Source organism: Stegostoma tigrinum, chromosome 13 (genome assembly GCF_030684315.1).
Source record: "Stegostoma tigrinum isolate sSteTig4 chromosome 13, sSteTig4.hap1, whole genome shotgun sequence".
NCBI lineage: Eukaryota > Metazoa > Chordata > Chondrichthyes > Orectolobiformes > Stegostomatidae > Stegostoma > Stegostoma tigrinum.
Window position 1 is genome coordinate 38,573,091 of NC_081366.1, and position 26,818 is coordinate 38,599,908.

General features: G+C 40.8%; 1 protein-coding gene across 5 annotated transcripts in view; it reads left to right on the top strand.

Moving 5' to 3' along the window:
- Nucleotides 1-26,818, top strand: part of LOC125458137 (mucin-2-like) — a 98,954-nt gene that overhangs the window by 17,057 nt on the left and 55,079 nt on the right. For 3 of the 5 annotated variants that reach the window (XM_048543041.2, XM_059650696.1, XM_059650697.1), the window contains exon 1: nt 23,533-23,844. The exons of the other annotated variants lie outside the window; for them this stretch is intronic. The gene's annotated coding sequence lies outside the window, so the exon portion shown is untranslated. Of the gene's footprint in view, nt 1-23,532; nt 23,845-26,818 lie in introns of those variants that run through there. 5 annotated transcript variants of the gene reach the window in all.

Genomic DNA, 26,818 nt, shown 5'->3' on the forward strand with positions numbered 1-26,818 from the left:
ATGTTTAATTATTCAAATAATGTACAGAACTATTTTATTTGTGACAAGTAGTTATGTCACTGCTATGCATGTACATTGGCATAGATTCTGAGTGGTTTCAAGAGATGCATCATTTCACATTTACCGTTGAAATAAGCTGTGTTGCTATTTGTTTTTGATATCACTAATTTTTTTCAAACCAACAGTTTAAAAATTAACTTATAAACTGTCATGGTAGAAGCATAGTTTCCAAAAATCCTTCAAGGATCAGTTTTACAAACTGGTTTATATTTTAGTGTAGTTCTGGTAACTAAAGGATTTATAGTGATTTTAAATCCTGACATTCATTAGAAAGCTTGTGGAGTGCACCATGCATACCTTTTTTAAACATGCACGTGAAGAGATGGTTTTCCTACACTCAAAATAATGAGATGAACAATATAATTGACGACTCACTGTAATTATTGTAATATGAAATGTTTAAGCTTTCAGAGAAAGACTGGATTGTGATGAACAGTGTTTCATGATGCATACATGAATAATGAAACTTTTTTTATTCAGGCAATTTTGACAAAGGAATTTTTTTTGTAGCCAAAACACCACTGACTTGTTTTTAGCTGATCAGAACTATTTGTTGTTAAATAAGACTGTGGTTATATTTATTGTTAATCTGAGGCTGGTAGCAGCAGCAGAAAAGAATGCAACCCCAAAGGACCTCTAGTGCAATGTTCAATTGTGAATCAACCTCTGCTAGTTTTTAATAGGCATAGCACTGATGTAATTATATAATGTGCATACAACCAGGTGACTGACTGCTGAAAGTTTTTTTTTAGTCATTTTTTTTTTAGGAGTATTGGCTTTTTGAAAACATTTCTAATGTGTATATTCTTCAATTTTTTTTTAGTGGGCTTTTTAAAATTTTTCAAGCCAGCCCTGAAGGTATACTCCACATCAAACTTGATACCATGTGTTATGAGATTGGCCTCTCATAAGGCTGCATGTTGGAGGCAGATTAGGCCCTGACAATAAGGATATCCATTTTGAGGAAGGGTCACCGGACTTGAAACATTAACTGTGAATTCTCTTCACAGATGCTGCCCGACGTGCTGAACTTTTTTAGCAACTTCTGTTTTTGTTTCTGATTTACAGCACCGGCAGTTGTTCTGGTTTTTAAAATTAAAAAAACCTGTTACGTTTACAGTGATCACTAGTTTGTATGTGCTACAAAGTCAACGTACCATTTAACTGTTGGGACAGAGTGCTGCCATCTTCCTTTTTGTTCTCTTTTAAAAGAATGTTGAATTAGGTAGGTCTTAGTGGGGCACTGTAACAAAAACAAAATGATCATGAAAAATTGCAAAACTAGAATGGAAACATATCAAAATTGAAACAAAGTATTATCTGGTGCGTTGATGCACTCTAGCCTCTATTGTGTCAGTGGATAATGCATTGTTGTGGATAAGTTACGACAAGTTGCCTTTAATTTGGCTACTTATTAAAACATTTGGCTACTTGTTAAAACAAGTGACTGTAGCATCGTTGGAGATTATGCTTCCCAGGTACGTGAAGTGTTCGACCGTGTTGAGGGGGTGGCTGTTAATCGAGATTGGAGGTGGGTTGTATGCGCTGCATGGTGGCTTCTGGTACAGGATCTCCGTCTTCTTCAGACTGATCGTTAGCCCGAAAGCCTTTGTAGCTTCGGAGAAGCGCGTCACTGCAGTCTGTAGTGCATCTTCTGTGTGTGTGAGTAGGGCGCAGTCGTCCGCATACAACAGCTCCATGATGGGCTCCCGTGTTGTCTTCGTGCGAGCGAGGAAGTGGCGCAGATTGAAGACATTGCTGTCTGGTCGGAAGCGAATGTAGATGCTATTTGTGATTCCTTCCTTCGCTTCCTGCAGCATCATGTTGAAGATGGCGAAGAGTGTTGGTGCCAAGGCGCAGCCCTGCTTCACACCGTTGCTGATGGGGAACGGGTGTGATAGGTCACTGTTGTATTTCACCTTGCCGCTCTGACCTTCATGAAGTTTCTGTAGGATGGTTAAGAACTTAGGAGGGCATCCGAGCTTCCCCAGGGTTTTCCATAGACTGTCGCGGCTGACAGAATCGAAGGCTTTGGTGAGGTCAATGAATGCCGCGTACAGTCCAACATTCTGCTCATGGCATTTCTCCTGAAGTTGGCGTAGTGTGAAGATCATGTCAGATGTGTCTCTGTTCGCTGTAAAACCACATTGACTTTCTGTCAGGTTGTCCTCCGCAATGGTGGGAATCATTCTGTCTACGAGGATTCTGGAGAGAATCTTCCTGGCCGTAGACAGCAGAGTGACACCTCTGTAGTTCGAACAGTCCTATTTCTCATCCTTGTTCTTATACAGGGAGACTGTCACAGAATCACGTAGATCAGCTGGCACCTCACCCTGTTCCCAACAGAGCGCAAATAGGTTGGTGAGTTCATTCAGGAACGAAGCTCCTCCTAATTTATATACTTCTGCAGGGATTCCGTCGATATGGGGCGGGGGGAGGGGGGGGGGGTGGGTGGGCGCGCTTTGTGGAGTTTCAGCTTGGATAAGCATGTTGACGAAAATCCAGGTTTACAAGGCCGTGGTCATCACCACACTGCTCTACGGCTCCGAGGCCTGGGTTCTGTATCAGAAACAGATGCGACTGCTGGAACGATTCCACCAACGTTGCCTGCGCTCTATATTGGGCATCACCTGGCAGGACCGCGTATCTAACAACGAAGTGCTGGAAAAGGCCCGGCTCCCCAGCATCGAAGCGACCCTTCTCCTGAAGCAGCTTCGATGGTCGGGTCACGTATCGTGGATGGACAACACCAGAATACCCAAGACAGTGTTCTTCGGGGAACTCTGCAACGGCAAAAGAAACCACGGTGCCCCGCACAAGCGCTACAAGGATCAACTGAAGCAACAGCTGTCTCAGGCTGGCATCGCCTCAACAGAATGGCAAAAGCTGGCCTCTGACAGGGACGCATGGCAGAAGAAAACTACGACGGCGATGGAGCAGTTCAAATGTTCGAGGAGTGCAGCTGCAGAGGACAGACGGAAACGCAGGAAGGAGCCCTGATCTCAAGCCCCGCTGTCAGGAGCATTCCCCTGCCCGCACTGCCCCAGGATCTGCAGGTCCAGGATAGGACTCTACAGCCACCAACGGTTGTGCCACCAAAATCGCTGACAAATCTCTTCCCAACTGACTGATCTACACAAGCAAAGAATTTGCCTGTTGATGATGATGATTAAGGAATGCTCACACAGAACAGGCCAAATGCCAAATAACTAGAATGGCAACCACAAAAACCACCAGAAAGATGTTGCTGGAGGGATTTTGTGTTTTTGGGACTGGGTCTGAGGAAGATGGCACCTTTTTTTTAAAAGCAGGGGATTGCATCCAAATTGAGACTCCATTGCTTGCAAGGCATTTTTCTCATGCCATGGGGGAGGTTTTAAACTAGCTCATTAGGGTATGGGAATCAGAAGAAATATTGGAAAGTAATACCGGGGTGCACAAAATGTTAGATGCAGATAGTGCTAAAATAGAGAATAGTAAGTTAGGAGGTTGTCGGAGGAGGGGAGAAAGTTATGAAGTCTAAATTAGGAATACGCTACATGCACATGAATGTTTAGTGTATAGTTAATAAGATTGGAGATTTACTGGCACAGATGGCATTGTAGGACTACAAGTGTTGTTGAGATGATGAATCTGGCTGAAGGAATGCGTGATATGGTTGTTAAATATTCCTGATTTATATGATGTTCAGAAAAGGAAAGGAGGAAGGTTGGAACTTTTTGGTGAAAGAGAGCATTTCAACAGTTGAGAAAGATGATCCTTTAGAGGGCTCAAGGACCGATTCAATTTGGCAAGTGCAGGGGAATAAGAGTGCAGTTGCTTCACTTAAGGTACAATATGAACCACCAGTTAGTGGGAAGATTTTAGGGGAACAGATCTGCAATGAAATTACAGGCAAGTGGCATCATCATAGGTTCTTTCATCATCAGTTATGAAGAAGGGTCATTGGACCTGAAATCTTAACTCTTCTTTCTCTCCACAGAAGCTGCCCGATCTGCTGAGCTTTTCCAGTAATTTATGACGTTGTTTGAATATCAAAAGGTAGTGGATGTTTTAATTACTCGCAACTTGACTGGGATAGTGGTAGTATAAGGAGAAACGAGCATTCTTAGACTGTGAGCCTAGGGGAATTGCCAACAGCATTCGTGTTCAGTCCAACATGGAAGGAGTACTACTAGGCCTGGTGCTTGGCCAAATAGATCAAGTGGCAGTGCAGAAGCATTTAGGGGACTGTTGATCATTAGACAATAAGGTTTAGGATGATGAATAATTAATCAACAGAAAGCAGACTTCAGTGGGCCAAGAACAGATGTGGGCTGGATAAACTAGAATGAATAACTGGTGGGGAAAAACCAGGCTGGACCCTGAAGATGTCACTCTTAAAGAAGAAATGGCTTGGGTACAGACAAGGTATATTCACTCAAGGAAAAGGTCGGACAAACTAATCCAGAGAATGTTTGTTTGTTTGTTTTTTATCAGTATTCGCACAGGAAAAACACAAACAATGTTGTTGAGGAGAATACTGAGATACAGGCTATTAGACTAGACAGGATTGAGGCTCGTAAGGAGGAGGTATTAGCAATTCTGCAAAATGTGAAAATAGATATGTCCCTTGGGCCGGATGGGATTTATCCTAGGATTCTCTGGGAAGCTAGGAAGGAGATTGTAGAGCCTTTGGCTTTGATCTTTATGTCAACATTATCTACAGGAATAGTGCCAGAAGACTGGAGGATAGCAAATAACTAGAATGGCAACCACAAAACCCTTGTTCAAGAAGGGGAGTAGAGACAACCCTGGTAATTATAGACCAGTGAGCCTTACTTCGGTTGTGGGTAAAGTGTTGGAAAGGAATATGAGAGAGAGGATTTATAATCATCTAGAAAGGAATAATTTGATTCGGGATAGTCAACACAGTTTTGTAGGGTAGGTCATGCCTCTCAATCCTTTTATTGAGTTCTTTGAGAAGGTGACCAAACAGGTGGATGAAGATAAAGCGGTTGATGTGGTATATATGGATTTCAGTAATGTGTTTGATAAGGTTCCCCACGGTAGGCTATTGCAGAAAATAGAGGCATGGGATTGAAGGTAATTTTAGCGGTTTGGATCAGAAATTGGCTAATGGTTGATGGGGTAACGTTCATTCTGGAGCTCTGTTGCCAGTGGTGTACCACAAGGATCTGTTTTGGGGCAACTGCTCGTTGTCATTTTTATAAATGACATGGATGAGGGCATAAAAGAATGGGTTGTTAAATTTGCAGATGACACTAAAGTCAGTGGAATTGTGGATGGTGCAGAAGGACGTTGCAGGTTACAGAGGGACATAGAGAAGCTGCAGAGCTGGGGTGTGAGGTGATTCACTTTGGAAGGAGTAATAGGAATACAGAGTACTGGGCTAATGGTAAGATTCTTGGTGGTGTGGATGAGCAGAGAGATCTCGGTGTCCATATGTATAGATCCCTGAAAGTTGCCACCCAGGTTGATAGGGTTGTTAAGAAGACGTATGGTGTGTTAGGTTTTATTGTTAGAGGGATTGAGTTTCGGAGCCTTGAGATCATATTGCAGCTGTACAGAATTCTTGATGCTCCCGCACTTGGAGTATTGTGTACAGTTCTGGTCGCAGCATTATAAGAAGGATGTGGAAGCATTGGAAAGGGTGCAGAGGAGATTTACCAGGATGTTGCCTGGTATGGAGGGAAGGCCTTATGAGGAAAGGCTGAGGGACTTGAGGCTGTTTTCATTAGAGAGAAGAAGGTTAAAAAGCGACTTAATAGAGACCTACAAGATGATCAGAGGATTAGATAGGATGGACAGTGGGAGCCTTTTTCCTCGGATGGTGATGGTTTGCACAAGGGGACATAGCTTTAAATTGAGGGCTGATAGATATAGGACAGATGTTAGAGGTAAGCTCTTTACTCAGGGTGTGGAATGCCCTGCCTGTAACAGTAGTATACTCGCCACTTTAAGGGCATTTAAATGGTCATTCCCTAAACATATATGGATGACAATGGAATAGTGTAGGTTAGATGGGCTTCAGATTGGTTTCACCAGTCGATGCAAGATCGAGGACCGAAGGGCCTGTACTGAGGTGTAATGTTCTATGTTCTAATGCATCCTGAGTAATGAGTGACAGAAATTATGTTAAAGAAGAAAAAAGGTGCTGTTATGACAAGTGTCAGGTAGTAGAGCTATGATCCAAGATGAACAGGGAAGTGAAAAAGCAAATTTGAGAGGCGAAGAGATTCTGAAAAGAAAAGACTGGCAGTCAACAGAAAAGGTATTGTCAAAGGCTTCTCTATGACATCCATCGTAAAAGGGATTATAAAAGGAGTAGTGTTGATTGGGACCAAAAAAGAGAATTTATACTTGGAGGCATGGCTGAGATGTGTTTAATAATTACATTGATCTGTTTTTACCTTCGAGGTAGGATGTTGCCCAGACCATGGTGACAAAAGAGGAAACTCTAGAAGGGCTTATTGCATAAATTATTGTACTTAAAATTTGATAAGGCACTAGGACTGAATGAGTTGCAAAGATATGAAGGAAATGAGAGTAGAATTGCAGAGACACTAGCAATTATCTTGCATTTTTTTTCTGGATTTGCAGGTAGTGGTGATTGATTGGAGAATTGCAAACATTATGCTCTTCAAAAAAAGTTGTGAAGTACCCCCCAGCAATAACACAATAGTTTAACTTTTTGTTTCCAGAAAATTCCTACCACCAATCATTGGAATAGAATTAATCGTCACATGGAAAAATTCGGATTTTTTTTCAGAACAGCCATCATGAATTTCTTAAGGGAAATCAGGAAGACATGCAAAAAATATTTGATATGGTGCCATACAACAGACCTGTGAGGAAAATTATAGGTCATGACATAAGAAGGACGGTCACAATGGATACAAAATTGACGAAAGGACAGGAAACAAAAGAATGGTCAGTGGCTATTTTATAGGCAGGAAGGTTTGTAGTGGAGCTCCTCAAGGGCTGGGATTGCCACACAGTTTTCCTGATCTATTGAATATAGAATATAAAAATGATCAAGATCTTGGTGGGCAAGTTTAGAGTTTGCAAAGAATTTTGAATAATAGTGAACAAAGAGGCCTCATGTAGCACAGTGAGTAATCCTGAGATTACAACCTTAGACCCCCTGCTTTATAACTTTCTACGTAACTCCCCAAGTTCCTTTTGCAGGACTTCATCACTCTTCCACCCTATTATTGTTAGTTCAATATGAACCATGAACTCTAGCTATTCACTCTCTCCTTTCAGAATGTCCTTGCTGCTCACAAACATCCTTGACCCTGCCATCACTGAGGAAACACACCCTCCTGGAGTCTCATTTGCGGCTCCTGAAACACCCATTTGTGCCTGTAACTATAAAGTCCTTGATTATGAGTGCTTGTCTGCACTTTGATTCCCCCTTGTTGTATAACAGAGCCAGCTGTGGTGCCACTGTTCTGGTACTGCTGTTACCATGCCCCGATAGGCCACCTCCCCCAACAGTACCTTAAAATGGTATTGTGAATAGCTTGAGAGGTGAATAACCATAAGAGGTCTCTTGCACTGCCAGCCTGCCCTTCCTGGCGGTCACCCACCTATTTGCCTGAAATTGGCAGTGGCCACGCCCGTGAAACTCGGACATGATCTTATTGAATGGTGAACAAACTTGCAGGATTATATTGATTTTAACTGGTACTATTTCTTGTGTTTTATTGTTAATGTTCTAATAACTTTAGGAGCAGTAATCCTACAATAATAACAGCAAATCAATCTTAGATTCTCATAACCTCAGCCTACATTTTTTCAGCAATGGTGAACAAAAATGTTTAACACTTTTTTCCTTTTCAAAGAAAATTATGAAATGCCATTCCGAATAAAGTTATAAAAGAAACAGTCAGAGATTGGTTGCAACTTTCTTGCTGACATTTTAGTATTGAATAATATATTGCAAATATTTGAGTCATCAGAGAAATGAACAATATAGCTTGCAAGTTGAGCATTTTTCTCAAAAATAAACATTCAATAGGAGCATGAAAACAATCATTTACGCCTCTAGAATTTTTTTAAAAGGACAATTTTTAATGTGAATGTAATGAGAAGAATAATGGTACATATTAACATGAAATGCCTAATACCAAGCACTATGCTGTATGAATTGAGTTTTATTGCTACCATGGAGATGGTAATTGTAAATGTGTACATAGTATAACACTATGGAAATTATCTCTAACCATATCAGTATAGCCTTTTCTTTAAATAGTGATCTATTTGTAAGCAAACTTCCATTCTTATCTACTAAACCTAAATTTTAAAAAAAGTAAAGAACTATTTTATTATATTCCATCCAATTTTCCATGTCAGACTCTGGCAATTCACAGAATGGCTGTATTTTATATTGACCTCTTTAACAATCTAATAATATTGCCCTCACCACTGAAAGTGGGAGAAGGTAATCTTTTGCCCCTGTTAGTTTGTTTATAGATAAACAAAATAGACTAGAATTTTGGAATGACTTGGTAGATGTTTACAAATGGTGGGTAGGTATTGACTCTATTCCTGTGCATTTCCACCTGGGCTTTTTAAGGGTTCAGATCGGCTCAGCCAAAGCTCATGTTTGAGTGCCCAGAAATGGTTAAACCGTTGACAGTGCTGGATTGACACTTCTTGCTATCTGGTCTCTGCTATTGATTCAACATTGAAACGGAGTAACATAGAAAATAGACCATTCAACCCTTCAAACTATTCAATATGGTTGTAGCTGATCATCCGGCTCAGTACCGTGTACCCAATTTCTCCCCATACTCTTTTCAGCCCTTTAGCTCTAACAACTGTACTTAATTCCTTGAAAGTATTCAATATTTTGTCCTCCAATCATTTCCCATAGCAGAGCATTCGACAGGCTCACTCCTCTGAGTGAAGAAGTTTCTCCTCATCTCACTCCAAAAATGGCTTGCCCCATATTCTTAGACTGTGACCCCGGGTTCTGGATACCTGAGTCACTTGGAACATTGTTTGCTTTTTACCCTGTCTAACCCTGGCCTACCCCATGGTAAAACCTGCAGCTGATCCTGTCTAAGCTCTACCCCACATTCTTCTAAACTCCAATGATTATAGTCCTAACTGCTCTAGTCTCTCCATTCATCAATCCTACATACCAAGAATCAGCCTGGTAAACCTTTGTTGCAATTCCTTCATAGCCAGAATACACTTCACAGCCAGAATATCCTTCCTCAAATAAAGACACCAAAACTGCACACAATATTCTAGATAGCACGTCGTGAAGCTGGATGAACACAGCAGGCCGAGCAGGAAAGCTTGATGTTTCGGGTCAGGACCCTTCTTCAGAATTGGGGGAGGGGATGCTGAAATAAATAGGGAGGCGGATAGAAGATGGATAAAGGAGAAGATAGGTGGAGAGGAGACAGACAGGTTAGAGGAGGGGTTAGAGCCAGTGAAGGTGAATGTAGGTGGGGAGTTAGGGGATAGGTCAGTCCAGGGAGGACAGACAGGTCAAGGGGGCGAGATGAGGTTAGTGGGTAGGAGATGGGGGTGGGGCTTGAGGTGGGAGGAATGGTTATGGAGGCGGGGACTAGCTAGGCTGGTTTTGGCGTGTGGTCGGGGGAAGGGAGATTTTGAAGCTTGTGAAGTCCACGTTTCTCCCACACAGTTTTCTAGGTGTGGTCTCACCAAGGCTCTGTACACTTGCAGCAAGACATCCTTGCCCCTGAAATATTTACTTACTGTTTTAGGTCTTTTAAGGATTTTGGGGACAACAATTAGCTGGCACATCTACAGCACAGGTGTTGAGTACAAGCAAGCTGAAGGGGACAATCTGATATCAATATCCCTGGAGTTGGTAAAGTTGTTCTATATCAGCGTCCCCTGAATTCCTCCACCTGATCAACCAGGGACAGGGTACAGGAGGATGACTTCCATGAAGGATGACAACATTCAGGTAAAAGTCTTAATCATGACAAACCTCAATTATCGTTCTCTGAAACACATTCACATCATCCAGATCATGGGAAAAGACAAGTTTCCAAAGAAGTTAGCATTAGAAGTGTGACTGTCAGTGCAGGCAGAATAGATTGCTGCACAGTAAGCACAAATCCAGTCCTTGATGTCCTATCTGCATGGTAAAACTTGCAGCTGATCCTGCCCAAGGAAAGCCTCCAGAAAGGTGTTGAAATAATGACATTTAAATAAGATTGCCATGAACAAATACAGCCACCCTTGCTGCGAAGCACAGATGCCCTACCCAACGGGTAGAGGTAACTTCATTACGCGAGGGCTGTGGTTCCTTTAGGAAGCAGTTCAGTCGTAGGTAGAGCAATAGGAACATGGCCTGCAGTGAGTGTGAAATTTTGCAAGCTGGAAGCGTCGTGCCTAATTGACACACAGGAGAGGAGGAGTCAACACTAAAGGCTCATGCAAGCCCTCTTCAACTTATCATATAGTCATTCTCTCCTTCTCACTCAGTCCTTCCTTCCTCACGCCCTCTCTCATTCCATGCCACCCTACCCATCTCTATATTTTCCTACTTTACTCTTTTTCATCCCTCTCTCCTTTCTTTCATCCCTCCTCCTCCTAAGAAGATTGGATTTTCTGTTTCTCCTTTAATACTATCCTTCTCTCCCTCCTCTGTCTCTCTCCCCTTCTTCTTTCCATGCCTCCCTGTCTCTTTAAACTTCCTTCCCTTTCCCTCTTTCCACCCCACATTTTCTTTCTCCTTCCCTCCTTGACTACTACTCTCCTTCCTTTCCATTCTCCATTTTTTTAGAAAGGATCACAGCAGTTTGGGGCCAGATACAAACTTTCTGCAGGCTGGAATATGGCTCTGGGCTGTATTTTGGACAGCATTTGATTAAAGAGGCTGGATGATTAACACTTATTGCATTAGTAGCGAAAAGGATTTTTTAAAATACATTGTGGAAAGTAATGAGAGTGAGTCTTGTGTGGGTTTAAGACCATCACACTTGGTTCTTAACAGTGCTAGATCTATCTCTGATTTCTCTAGAAAAATAAGATGTCTCAAAGGTTTGGGTGATAGGTGAAGCAAGCTGTTTCATGCTGCTTCTGTGCAGTAACATCAGGTTCTGAACTTTTGAAGGAAATCCATATTTGACTTGAAATATTAGGTGTTTCTCTCTCCACAGATACTTCCAGATTTGCTGAGTTTCTCCTGTATTTTAAGCTTCAATAACACTTCCAATTTTGATCTCCCTATAACAGTCAGGTTGTTGGTTTTCCCCATTGGCCATGACCTTTGAACTCTGACTCTGACCCTCTCCCTACAACTCAAACACTCCAGTAAATCTTTTCATCCTTGTAAATCTTTTCTGCACCCTCTCAAGTTGAATAACATTCTAAAAGCGGCCTCCTCAATGTCCTGTACAGGCATCCCAACTTATGTACTCAATGTTCTGACCAATGAAGACCAGCATGCCAAACACCGCCTTCACCACCCTGTCCTCCTGTGACTCCACTTTCAAGGCACTATGCACCTGCACCTCTAAGTCCCTTTGTGTGGCAACACTCCTCCTTATTTGCCCTACCATTAATTGCATAAGACCTGCCCTGTTTGCCTTACCACAAAAACTTGTCATATTTATTTGAATTAAACTCTGCCTGCCGCTCCTCGGCCCATTGGCGCATTTGATCAAGGTCTCATTGTACACTGGGATAGTCTTCCTCACTGTCCACTACACCACCTATTTTGATGATATCTGCAAGCTTACAAACCAAGTCTCCTACATTCACATCCAAATCATTTTACATAAATAACATTAGCAGCAGACCCATCACTGATCCTTATGGCACACCACTGGTCACAAGCCTCTGCCACCACCCTTTGGTTCCTGCCTTCAAGCCAATTTTGTATCCAATTGGCTAGCTCTGCCTGGATCCCATGTAATCTAAATTTACTAACAAATCTACCATATGGAACCTTATCGAAAGCTTTGTTGAAGCCCATTTAGACAACGTTTACTGCTCTGCCTTCATCAATCTTCTTTATCACCTTTCAAAAAAAACTCCAAGTTAGTGAAATATAATTTCCCAAACACATAGCTATGTTGACTATCCCTAATCAGTCCTTGCCTTTCCACATGGATGTAAAACCCATCCCTCAGAATCCCCTCCAACAACTTTTTCCCCACTGACATAAGGCTCACCAGACTGTAGTTCCCTGGCATTTTTTTCCAAACAAGCTTTCTTAAATAATGGCACCACATTAGTCAACCTCCAGTCTTCTAGCATTTCATTCATTGCTGTCAATGAAACAAATATCTCAGCAAGGGGCCTAGCAATCTCTTCCCTAGCTTCCCATAAAGTTCTGGGAAACACCTGATCAGGTCCTGGGGATTAATCAACCTTTATATGTTTTAGTATGTCCAGCACCTCCTCTTTTAACATGAACTAATTTCAAGACATTACTGTGTATTTCCCCAGTATTTTAATTTTCATGTCTTTCTCCACAGCAAATACTGTTGCAAAATATTCATTCAGTATCTCATCAATCTCTTCCAAACCTCCTTACCCTTTTCTTTTAAATGCTGACTTATGACAAATTAGAACCTCACTTCTGCATTGCCACATTTAACTGCACACGTGCAGATTCTGAAAGTTGCTATCTAATTTGTTCATTATAACAGTGAGGGTTGTTGGGCTTTTCGCAAAATTCAGATAATTGCAGATATTTTTCATCAACTTGATCAGACATGTTAAACACATTTCTCGAGCAGATGGCACTTGAATCCATACCTTCTGACCCAGAGGTAGTGACACTACCACTACATCATAACAGCACTTAAAACAAGGCTTGTCTGGGATGTGAACTCCAGTTTCTTAATCAAGATTCTAGTACTGTTGATATTTTGCATATTCCTATACCTTATCTAGTGATGATCTGTCTCAGTCACCGTGATTCAGCAAAAACAATTTGTGGACCATTATTTGTATTGTGATAAAGAGCTGCATAGCTTATTTGGTACACATTAGCTGCAAAAGTTTTATCAAGTTTGTTTTGATGGAAAACCCATAAAATAGTTTTACTATTGTTTGGTCTGTACTATTTTACATTGTAAATTATCTGCAAGTTCATAATTATAAGCTCTCAATCAACTCTGCTGAATGTGAACAATTCCAATCCTGAAGGTGCACAGAAGATGGATACGGGCCAAATGCAGACAAATGGGACTTGTTCAGTTTAGGGAACGTGGTCGGCATGGATGAGTTGGGTCAAAGAGTCTATGTCCTTGCTGTCTAATTCTATGATTCTAAAAGCATTGAAGGCAGTAAAGACATAGAAAATCTACATAAGGCAATGGACCACATTGATACCCCACTGTCGCCTACATGCCCATGCCAACAGTGTGGGCAATGTAATATTGCCTGTTATTTTTATTAAATGATGGGCAAGCTGCTAATGTTGCACTCACATGCCAACAGTTTTATGGGAAACTGGCTTGATACATCAACAACTTCTCTTTTGACTCCTCCCACTTCCTACAGACTAAGGGGGTGGCCATGGGCACCCGCATGGGCCCCAGCTATGCCTGCCTCTTTGTAGGTTACGTGGAACAGTCCCTCTTCCGCACCTACGCAGGCCCCAAACCCCACCTCTTCCTCCACTACATTGATTACTGTATCGGCGCCGCCTCTTGCTCCCCAGAGGAGCTCGAACAGTTCATCCACTTCACCAACACCTTCCACCCCAACCTTCAGTTCACCTGGGCCATCTCCAGCACATCCCTCACCTTCCTGGATCTCTCAGTCTCCATCTCAGGCAACCAGCTTGTAACTGATGTCCATTTCAAGCCCACCGACTCCCACAGCTACCTAGAATACACCTCCTCCCACCCACCCTCCTGCAAAAATTCCATCCCCTATTCCCAATTCCTCCGCCTCCGCCGCATCTGCTCCCATGACAAGACATTCCACTCCCGCACATCCCAGATGTCCAAGTTCTTTAAGGACCGCAACTTTCCCCCCACGGTGATCGAGAACGCCCTTGACCGCGTCTCCCGCATTTCCCGCGACACATCCCTCACACCCCGCCCCTGCCACAACCGCCCCAAGAGGATCCCCCTCGTTCTCACACACCACCCCACCAACCTCCGGATACAACGCATTATCCTCCGACACTTCCGCCATTTACAATCCGACCCCACCACCCAAGACATTTTTCCATCCCGTCCCCTGTCTGCTTTCCGGAGAGACCACTCTCTCCGTGACTCCCTTGTTCGCTCCACACTGCCCTCCAACCACACCATACCCGGCACCTTCCCCTGCAACCGCAGGAAATGCTACACTTGTCCCCACACCTCCTCCCTCACCCCCATCCCAGGCCCCAAGATGACATTCCACATCAAGCAGAGGTTCACCTGCACATCTGCCAATGTGGTATACTGCATCCACTGTACCCGGTGCGGCTTCCTCTACATTGGGGAAACCAAGCGGAGGCTTGGGGACCGCTTTGCAGAACACCTCCGCTCAGTTCGCAAAAAACAACTGCACCTCCCAGTCGCAAACCATTTCCACTCCCCCTCCCATTCTCTTGATGACATGTCCATCATGGGCCTCCTGCACTGCCACAATGATGCCACCCGAAGGTTGCAGGAACAGCAACTCATATTCCGCCTGGGAACCCTGCAGCCATATGGTATCAATGTGGACTTCACCAGTTTCAAAATCTCCCCTTCCCCTACTGCATCCCTCAACCAGCCCAGTTCGTCCCCTCCCCCCACTGCACCACACAACCAGCCCAGCTCTTCCCCCCCCCCCACCCACTGCATCCCAAAACCAGTCCAACCTGTCTCTGCCTCCCTAACCGGTTCTTCCTCTCACCCATCCCTTCCTCCCACCCCAAGCCGCACCCCCCGCTACCTACTAACCTCATCCCACCTCCTTGACCTGTCCGTCTTCCCTGGACTGACCTATCCCCTCCCTACCTCCCCACCTACACTCTCTCCACCTATCTTCTTTACTCTTCATCTTCGGTCCGCCTCCCCCTCTCTCCCTATTTATTCCAGTTCCCTCCCCCCATCCCCCTCTCTGATGAAGGGTCTAGGCCCGAAACGTCAGCTTTTGTGCTCCTGAGATGCTGCTTGGCCTGCTGTGTTCATCCAGCCTCACATTTTATTATCTTGGAATCTCCAGCATCTGCAGTTCCCATTATCTCTGGCTTGATACATTATGTTTGTTATCCAGCATCAATGTGCTGGAATTGATGCATGCGACAGCAGCAGTCCCTATATGCAATGCAAGTCCAAGCCTATATTTCTCCTGAGAGGAGAGTTCAAAGTATCAATGTAGTGTGAACTGCTTGTGTTAAGGAATGAATCAGAATGAGCTTTTCTGCATTAGTTGTCTACATATAATATTTAAGTGGTGTTGTTTGTTACAGTAAACGCCTTTTTTAAAACATAAAATAGTGTTACTTCATTCTGATTTATGAGCCACTGGTGGATTCATTTTTTTAAAGCCATCACTCTCTCTACAATGATTGTAAAGTATTTCTACCCATTAGTAAAGGCCCCATCGTTACAGTATCAAATTTTAAATGCTGAGTGTCTTGTAGTTGCGTTCACTCGGAAGTTCTTTCTAAGTTACAAAGAAATTTTCAGGCATACTTGTATTTTTTGGAATTTTAATGTATTGGTTGTTTTTTTTAGTATAAGTTTATCTTCACTAAGATCTAGATGTACTAAATTTTGATTTATCTAACTGAATTTTACTGTATATATCATAATGCAAATAACTGGGGAGAAGCTGACCCTTTTTTTTCCTCAATGTGGCCGGCAAAAACTTGAAACTGTTGCCAAGATGTACATGAGCCCTATGAAAATAAAGTCGACTGGATGCCATCTTGATGAAAGCGTTGTACACTTCATGGCCGATAACAGCACGCAAAGCTGCAAGATAATGACACAAATCTGCGTGCAATTTGAAGCCCCTGTGCCTATTTTTTTTCAGACGTCTAACCAAGTGATGTTTCATACTTGCACATTTGAACACAACATTAAATAGAATGAACACACACCACCAGTAACAATTTAAAAGAATCATGAAGTGGTGGTGGTGTGTGGGGGGGGGGTTAGAAAGGGGAAAAAGTAAGAAGTGCACATTTATACTGTCTGAAATTTGAGTCAAAAGACACTGAGATGATGGAGAAGTTGGGAGAAAGAAGGACAATTGAGTATGCTAATACCCTTTTCAGTTCTCTTTTTCTCCTGGAGATTGATATGTGCAGCAGTACACCACATCTTTGCTTTGGCACCATTTTCTTCTCCAGTAGGAATGTGTCAGTGAGTCCAGCAGCATCTTAGGAGCAGGAAAGCTGACATTTCGGGCTTAGGCCCTTCATCCAACGGGTCTAGGCTCGAAATGTCAGCTTTCCTGCTCCTAAGATGTTGCTTGGCCTGCTGTGTTCATCCAGCTCTGCACCTTTGTTGTCTCGGTTCCTATTTATCTCTTATCCCATGTGTCAGTGAGTGTCCTGCAGAATCATTTGGTGATATGGCTGTCACAAGTGAATACTACTAATATGTGTGAGATGCAAGTTGCAGGTGCAACATATGAAACAATGAATGTGAGGATGAGATAAACCATATGCCCTGAATGGTTGAATATTTATTGACAGCAAAAGTTGATACATGGCCAATGGAGTAGTAGACTTCTACAGTGAGTAAGACTGGTTGTGCAATTAATGGGTCAGAGATTGACCTTGCTCATATGGACAACTTGTGTTTAATTAGTAAACCTCTTCGTGTAGTGTTTCCTTGTTTTGGAAGTTTATACTTGAGGCCACTGCCTCTGCCATGACTTCTTCGTGCTATCCACTGAACATTGTGGTTTGAGGGCCTCCTACTTTCTTGAGGAAATGGGCTATCTCTCCTTCCCATATAAGTACATAAAGGATAGGAGCAGGAGTTAAGCTTTTTGGTCTGGCATTCGTTATAATCCTGTCTGATTTCCATCTTTCTGCACTACGTCTATATTCCTTAGATCACTTGGTATTCAAAAATCTATCAAACTCTGCCCTTAAGTCTCAAGGACTGAGTGTCTAGGGTAGAGAATTCTAAAGATCTATAATCTGTGGAGAGATTTGTAAATAAATCTTAGACTAAAAACCTCCCAGAGTATTATCAAAAAACACTGATGCACAAATCATGTTCAAGCACAACACAATTTATTCTGGTAGCTACAATACACCTCTGTTAAGGAAATACTGGCTGTTTATAACAACTAATGTTAGCAGGTTTTCTACGGTTTCATGTAGTCAATGAATTGAATGGTTAAGATTGGCTAAATGCATCAATCACAGAAGAAAGCACCAATTTAACTTGCTGCTTGCATTGTAATGATCAGATGTACTTTCATTCCTAAGTACAATTTCTAAATTCTTTTTTGTTTGTTGTGGGCTGTAGTCTTTGCTGGCTCTACTGCAATGCCCAGTTGATAGTGAAGAATCAACCACGTTGATTCTGGAATCACATGTCGGTCTGACCACGTAAATACATCCCTAAAAAATTGCTTATTGTGATAGATTTTTATGACAATCAACAACGGTTACACAGTCACCATCGGCTAACTTTTAATTCCACATTTAAAAATATTATAATTTCACCATCTGCTAGGATTTAGACCCCCAGAAGAATAGCCTGGCGTTCTGAATTACAAATCCAGTGATATTACCATTACATTACTGCCTCCCTGAATGCAATTTAATCCTCACTATGTTTAATATGTACAAACAAAAGTTTAAAGTTGATATTTTAATTTTCGGTCCTAAAAAAGGAATATAGCTGAGTTTGATGCTTTCCGCAGTCTATATTATTCAATTTCACATTATTTGTTTATGTTCATTTTTACATTTATGCACATTCTAGTGAGATTCATAAGAAATTTGAGAGGGACTGAACATGTGTAGAATGGGATTATATTTGGGTATAATTTCCGGATGTGTCGCTATGGAAATTTTTCAGCCGTTTGAAACTACATTAAACAACAAATCTAATCAGTAATTTGACTTCAAGTCGTAAGCCACGAATGTTATGCTGTTGGCATTGTCTGACCAACTCATAAATTAATCTCAGAAAATCAATACTTCAGGGTTTACGAAAAGATACATTTTACTGATTGGTCTGAGACACAAAGTGTGTGCCATATAATTTGTGTGAAATTAATATGCTTTTGGTACAGTTTCAAAACCACAAACTACTTCTGCAAGTGCCAGGAAGCATTACTATGACATTTACATCCTGTCTATAGTGCTGTTAAGCGACAGCATTTCAAACTGCACACATATTCTCCACTGCAGAGCTTTCAGTAACTCTCCCCTCATTTTATTGTTTTTATAATGATTTTAAGCAAATTTAATATTAAAGATAACTTGTTTGACATTTTTGCTTTCCCCAATGTTTCGGGTGTTAATAATTTCTCTCATGTCACTGTTTTTCTCTCTCCCTTATTTACAGATTGTGATTAATCCATCTACTGAAATGGAAGTAAAACTTTTTATGAGCCTGAACGCTGACCCAAACTGAGATAATATACTCTTCAGCTACCTATGCTTGGAGCAGATAGACCTTAGTTAAAAACTTATAGATTTGAAGAATCATAGAATCCCTACAGTGTGGAAACTGGCCCTTCGGACCAACAAGTCCACACCAAACTTCAGAGCATCCCACCCAGACCCACCCAATCTACACCTTCCTGAACACTATGGGCAATTTAGCCTTGCCAATCCACCTAACCTGCACATCTTTGGACTATAGGTGGAAACCAGAGCACCTGGACGAAACCCTGCATGGGTAGAAGGTAGTACTGTCTTTACATTTACACACTCTTGGACAACATAACATGAAAAAGTAGCCAGTAAAAGCACTTTATGATTTTCGGGGCCTAGTATTTATTCTTTTTTTTTTATCCATATTGTCAGCGAGCTATTTAATGAACTGAACAGTTTAATTTAACTGAAACCCAAAGTCCAGTGTTGAGTGGGTCTTAGACCTACTCATTTATAATATTGAGGTGCTGGTGTTGGTCTGGGGTGGATAAGGTCAGAAGTCACACAAAGTTATAGTTCAACAGGATTATTTGAGGGGGAAAAAGAGCTTTCAAAGCACTGCTGCTTTGTCAAGTAAAGTGAAGAGAAACACTCAGGCACAGAGTTTATAGACAGATCAAAAGATCACACAAACGGTGTGATTGGAACATTAACAGACTGAAAAACAAGTCTCTGCAGGTGATCAAAAGTGTCAGACTGGGTGAATAAAGTGTCAATTCTGAGTAGCAAGTGAAAGGATGATCTATGATCTGATTAGTTAAGGCAGGGAGATAATTATAAAAAATTAAAAATAAGATGGTGCTGGAGAGAAGCCAAATAGTTAGAATAACATGATAGGTATAAGAGTTGCATGCCAAGGGTCTAACCAAGTAACAAGTATTGCAAAACTCTTTCAAACTAATTAATGTAAAGAAATCATAAGTTTTTCAAGGTGATGGTGTCCAAACAGGAGAGTAAGGAAGATTTCACAGATACAAAACAGTATGGTGGGGTTATATGTAGCACAACAATGTTGTTTACGTCACATGCCGCAGTCAAGGATGCTCTTAGACATGGTATATTGACAAGACCGTGTAGACACTACGACAATGGATAAATGGACACCATGCTACAATTGGCAGACAGGAATGTTTCCTCCCAGTCAGGGAACACTTTAGTGGTCAAGGACATTCAGCCTCCACTCTTTGGGTAAGCGTCAAGATACATGACAATGCAGAATCACTGAGCAGAAACTGATAGCCAAGTTCTGAACCCATGAAGATCACCTCAACTGTGATCTTGGATTCATGTTGTATTACACGTAATCTCACCATACTTTTGTATATCTGTAAAATCTTCTTCAATGTCCTGTTTTGACACCATCACTTGATCATCTCTCTACTTTAATTAGCTCGTACAGTTTTGGATTACTTGTTACTTTGGTTAGACCCTCGGCATGCAACTCATACCTATCATGTTATTCCAGCCATTTGGTTTGTCTCCAGCACCAGCTTATTTTTTTTTTTGTAAGCATCTCTCTGCCTCATTTAATTGGATCGTAGGTCATGTCTGCACTTGCTATTCAGCTGTTGACACTTTACTCACACCATTTGTACGATCTTTAGATGTTTTTACCTATATGTTCCGCAGCTATGTGCTTCTCATCTCTTCACATGATGAAGGAACAACACTCCAAAAGCTTGTGATTTGAACTATAACCTGGTGAGATGTGAATTCTGACCTTACTCATTTATAGACACAGGACCTGCTGTTCCATTTCATTTCATATCCATTTTTCTGTTGAGAATTCTGGTTTATGTGTTTGCAGCTGCCTTTTTAATTTTTTCTTATTCTTCACAAGATAATGAACCAAGAAACCCCAAGCTGTCAACAGCAGTGGATAATTTTGGCAATATCAGGCAGACTCTGACTCAGTGCCTTCAATTGGTCTCTTAAGTATGCTGTCAGAAAGTTCAATCCCCATCAGGCTTGGGAAACCTGAGGCACCTGATCTTGTTTTTGCATTTAGTACCCTGAGGATAACCTCCAGAAACTCAAACTGGAAAATGTTGATGTTTTCATAGCATCTTTTAGTGTCATGTTTTTTGGTTTAAGTTCCACTGTGGTGATTTGTAATTGCTATCTATTCCACAATTATCTTCAACAACTGGAGAAAGCTATTCTTAAGATAAGATATCTGAAATGCCTCCATTCATACAAACATAAGCACTCTTCTAACTATAAGCATTTGTTTATTATAAAAACTACCCCAATTACTGTTTGGGGATTCCTCTATTTTTGCAAATGAGGCCATTGTCATTTTCTGTAACCTAGCTTTGTGTGTGCTTTAAAGGGCACATTCTCCCCATAGAGCTCAAATTCAGCAAACATGCTGCATCATCCTCTTATCGTTATGCAATTTCTCCAGAGAGATCCTGTTTGTGCACTTCAAAATTTGTAATTGAACTTCTGAAAATTTACAAATCAGAGTCCAGTGTTTGACAATTGTGTGATAGAAATGGAGAGAATTGTAAGGCCATGGTAATTACAGTGCAACTGGATAAAAGCTTATATTCCTGTTACCATTGTCTTAAAACTATTCAGTTCTGCAAGCTACACAGCCTTCTGCTGTTCGAAAGTTGGACAACCTGCAGAGAGAAAAATATTCTGTTCATTTATGTCCAAAAAGGAAAACTCCCAATTTTAGCACAGTACCTCCTAATTCTAGACGCATCTCATAGAGGAAACATCCTCCCTCTGTCCACATTCTTCAGATAATTTAGGAGCATACATACTTCAAACAAGTCACCCCTCATTCTTCTAAATTCCAGCGTAAACAATCCCACACCATTCAAGCTTTTTTGTCATAAAACAATCTGCTCACACTAGGTATAATCTAGTAAGTCTGCTCAGAATTGCCTTCATTATATTTACATCCTTCCCTTTATATAAGAGACCAAAATTGCACACAGTATTTCAGATATTGTCCTACCAATACCCTATGTAACTAGGGTATTGCATCCTTATTTTTATGTTAAGTTGATCTTGTAATAAAGGATAGCGTTTAATTAACTGCACCAATAACTTGTTCTGCATGCTAAAATTTTGTGACTCATGTATTCAATCATCTTTATGCCTGTCTATTGCAGAATTCTGGACTCATTCTCAACTTGGGTACTTTAATTTTCGTATTGGATGTGGGCGTCACTAACAAGGCTGGCATTTGTTGCCTATTATTAGTGTCCTTGAACTGTTTAGCTCTGTAAGCCATAGAGCATACAGACACAAGATATAGGAGCAGGAGTAGACTACGTGGCTTCTCAAGCCTACCCTGCCATTAAACAAGATGATGGCTGCTCTGCGTCAGGCTTCAATTCCTCTTTTGTGTCAGTTCATCATAATTCCCTAATATTTCAAAAATTGTTCCACCTTCTCTTTTAATTACTTTCAGTGATAGAGCTTTCAAAAATCTCTCAGGTAGAGAATTTCAGACATTCACTACGCTCTGGGAGAAGAAATTCCCTTGCATTTCCATTTTAAACAGGTGTACCTTTATTCTTTAATTACATCCTTCACTTTGAGATAACCCTATAGTTTGAGATTCCCTGCCAGTGGAAACACCTTCTCAACATCTACCCTGTCAACCGCACCACCCACATCTTGAATGTTTCAATAAGAAGGAAACTCGAAACTCTAAACTCTAATGAATGAGTCAACCAAGTGAATCTGTTTTGAGCAGCCTCCAACACCAGTATATCCTTTTTTAAAATGTAGGGACTGAAACTGTACAAGGTACTTGAGGTGCTGTCTCACCAACAATCTGAACAGTTGCAACAAGAATCCTGTTTTAAGGCTGCAATAAAAGCCAAAATTCAAAAAGCTTTCTTAATTACTTGATGCAAATGCATATTACCTATTTGTGTTTCATGTACAAGAACACACAGATCTCTCTGTATTGCTCTTTTTTGGAATTCTTATTTAAATAGCAGTTGGCCTTTGATTATTCCTACCAATGTGTATGCCTAATACTTTCCTGCATTAAACTCTACCTACCAAGTACTTGCCCAGTCACTCAATCAATCTCTTATCCTCATCCCAATGTGCTCTCCCACCTATTTCTGTATCGTCTGAAAATCATCTAAATACATTATACTCTGCCTCCTCCTCAAAATCATTATTATAGATAGTAAATACCTAAGACAGATCCTTGGGGGAACTCCACTAGTTATGTTTTTCCAACCTGAAAAATGCCCATTAATCTCAAGTCTCGGTTTCCATTGTTTTAATCAATTCTCAACCCATGCTAATACCATTGAGCAATACCATGAGCTCCTATCTTGTGCAATAAACTTTTATGCAGTAGTCAAGGATCAACTACATTGCTGTGAATATGGAATCACATGTTGACCAGACCAACTGAGAATGGCAGATTTCTTTCCCTAAAGGGCAGTAGTGAACCAAATGGATTTTCGTCTGGCGATCAAGTAAGTTTCATGGACTCATTAGACCCTTAATTCCTAACTTTTATTGAATTTAAATTCACCATCTGTGATGGCAGATTTTGAAAACTGGTCCCCAAAATATTACTTGGGTTTTAGGATTAATAGTCAAATATTAACACCACTTAGCCATCACTTTCCTCTCTTTATGATAATCATCAATGTTTACATCACTCATCATTAGACTTGCTCTTAATTCATTTTTTTGAATTCAAAACTCATCAATGTGGAATTTTGAAAATTTTCCCAAGAATGTAAATAAAAATAGAAAATGCTGAGAAACTCAGCAGGTCAGTCAGCGTCTGTGGAGAGAGAACCCAAGTTAATGTTTTGAATCCAGTATAACACTTATCCAGCAATTTCTGTTTATATTTCAGATTTCCAGCATCCACAATATTTTGCTTTTATTTCCTAAGCACATTAGCCTGGAGCTTTGGATTACCATTCGAGTGGCATTACTGTAATGCCACTGCCTCCCAAATGCTTTGCCTTTTTATCTTTCCTGTCAAAGTGAAAAATTTCATATACACAATTGCTAGAGGTGGAAGGCTATGGATCTTCATCCAACTCATCTGCAGTTCTAAAACTGATGGCTGAGGATTATCAGACTGCTATTTTGTTGTTTGAGATGGAAAGTTGAGTGCTGTCGGGGTCAGTTTTTAAAAACCTATCCAGCCTAACTGAGTCAGATAATGAGAAAAACGAGCTGAATGAACCAGAATTTGCCCAGGAGTGGTGAGTTTTGACATGCGTTTATTCTTCTTTACTGCTAGGAGCCTCATAAGAAACATGTTATTATGAATTCAATGTACATTATTGGAATGATGGGTTGTAAAGTTAAAAACTGTGTTATGGGGAACGTGTATTAATTGAGGACTGCCAGTTGATGTTTTCCTTAACTACTTTTAGTTAGCCATAGATGGTGGGTCCTTCTCTTTAGAATTTTTCTTCATAGGCAAATACTTGTTCTGAAACCTCTTCTTTAAAAGAGATGTATGGTTAGCTCAGATTCCATGCCTAACAGTTGCATTTATTTCACTTAAAATACTACCTTAGACTCATTTTTGTTTTTGTTTTGAACTGGATGTAAAATTCAATGATATTGTTGCTATTGCTACCTAGGTGTGTCTTTACTCTGATGTAATTAATTAATCCTGTATAACACCAAGTCTAATAAAACCGCTTTCTGGTTGGTTCCAGAATGTGAGTTTTTTCAAAATCTTGAAAGCATTCTAAGAACTCTTCATCCGCGCTAATATCAACTTGATTTTTGCAGTTTGTGTATATTGAAATCACCCATGATTATTATCATCCCTTTATCACAAGCAACCAATATTTCTTTTTGTACACATCATTCAACATTGCGGCTACTGTTGGAAGGTCTATGGACACTCCCACTAGTGATTTCTCTCGACAATTGTTCCTCATCTCCGTCCAAACCAATTTTACGTCTTGATTTCCCAGCCTAAGGTTGTATGTAACTATTGACCCAGTGCCACCTTTGATTAACTTTGCCACCCCTCCACATCTTCCCAGCCTCCTATTCTTCTTGAATGTCATGTACTCATCAATATTTGGGACCAAATGCTTGCAGTCCTGCAACCATGCCTCCATAATGGCTATTGGTTCATATTATTTAATGTATGCTATTGTTTAATTTGTTATGAATGCTGTATACATTCAAATAAACCCTTAGTTTTGTCTTCTTCTAACATCTTTGTAACATCCAGTTTTGACTGTTGGTATTTTCTTTGGAGCTCTTTTTTCCTCTCTTTTCCTTCTGAAGTTATAATGTTCACAAAAACACTAGTCCCAGCACTCTTTAGTGTAGATTATCCAACAACACAGATCCCACTTACCCCATTACTGGTGCCAGCGCCCCATGAATCACAGCTCTTTTCTCCTACACCAGTCTTTAAGGAACACATTAATTTCTATGATCTTATTTGACCTATAGCAATTTTCACATGCCTTAAGTCATAATCCAGAAATTATTCCTTTTAAGATTATGCTTTTTTAATATAGTGTCGAGTCCTCATGCACTGGAGAACATCTTTTCTAGTTCTACCTTTGTTAGTATTAATGTGGATTATGGCCACTGGATCCTCCCTCTGCCAGTGTAAGTTTTTCTCCAGCCAAGAGCGATCCCAAATCCTGGCCACTGGTAGATGACACAGCCATTTGGGCTCATGTTCTTCACTGCAGAGAACAGTGTCCATCCTCCTCACTGTTCTGTCCCTTACTATGACTATATTCTTTTTGCTTCCCCTGCTTCAATGGTTTCCTGTACCTGGTGCCATGGTCAGTTAGTTCATCCACTTTGGAGTCCTGACTCTTGTCCAACCAAGCTGAAAGAACCTTAGAGCTGTTGGACAATTACAAAGGCTGAGGCTCCTGACCTCTGGATCTCCTTACCTGACCATCTCACAATCTTGCCTCCCCTTTCTTGACCACTGACTAAATCAGATGACTTTACCCTAAAGGGGAGTGAGTAACCACCTCCTGGAAAAAAAATGTCAGCGAAACTCTTCTGTTTTCTCAATCTTTCCTCATAGGATAGTTGCATTATCAAGGAATTGGTCTCATAAACCCGCAATGCACATTCTGTGTAGAATAAATGTTCTTCCTTTGGAAAGGGGACCAAAATGGCACACAGCACTCCAGGTATATTCTCATTAGTATTCTACATAATTGAAGCAATTCTCCACCTTCACAGACATCATTCCATTCGTTAGCAAGACCCATTACATCATAGACTAAATAATCTCTTGTATTCCTGATTGGGAGTTCTCATTAGTTTCAGGAGTCAACCTCAAGCACATGGATGTAGTGGTATGAAAAAAAAATCAAAGAACTGTTATTTGTGGTCAAGGTTAGTAAATTGACCATGCCCTCCATTCACTTCATCTAGAAGAATTATAATTCAGAATGCATTCTCCCCTTAAAAGGTGTATTTATGCTTTAAATAGCCTCTGTCACTCCTTGAAAAATACATCCTGCAAACGCTTGGTATGTCCCTTACAGAGTTTGATGTTTGGGCAGCCAGCTAATCATATGAAGATAATGTCAGTTAAATTCAGTCATCATGTTGGGTGGGCATATTGCTGCTCTGCTGCTTGTTTCTTCCTGAAGCCTGCAGTCAGTTAAGATTTTTAAATTCAGTGTTTTGGATTGAATTCACTCATGCTAATTCTAAGGCATCCAACAGGTGGCATGCTTAGAGCATTCCACGTTTGGTTATTTTTAATATTTATTATCACTGATACTGCAAGAAAAATTACTCATTATTATAGGTGTCATGGTCAATAATATTCATAATACTAAGTTCAAAATGATTTAATTTATACCTTCCCCACCCAATCCTTTTCCTTGAAACATTATAAAAATATGAAATTATATTTAAGTTTGAAATCTCTTGGGAAGTTACAGCTAGAACACCCTGCAGCTATGTGACAGGTGTCTCGCTATGTAATCCCATGTTCTTAATGTATTCCTGTAGAATTCCCTAAAGTAAGCGCTCCATTATACAATTAATTCTTTCAGTACTAATTAATCAAATATTTAATTTTTTATCAGAAAATCTGTGCAATAAATGCTTATGTTTTCATAGAGACCCAGTTAATTATGTTGCATTTTGTAACACAGTGGCATTTAGTAAAATGTCTGTGTCCAACCCAACATTGATTCCCAAGTTTCCTTTGCCAAGGGA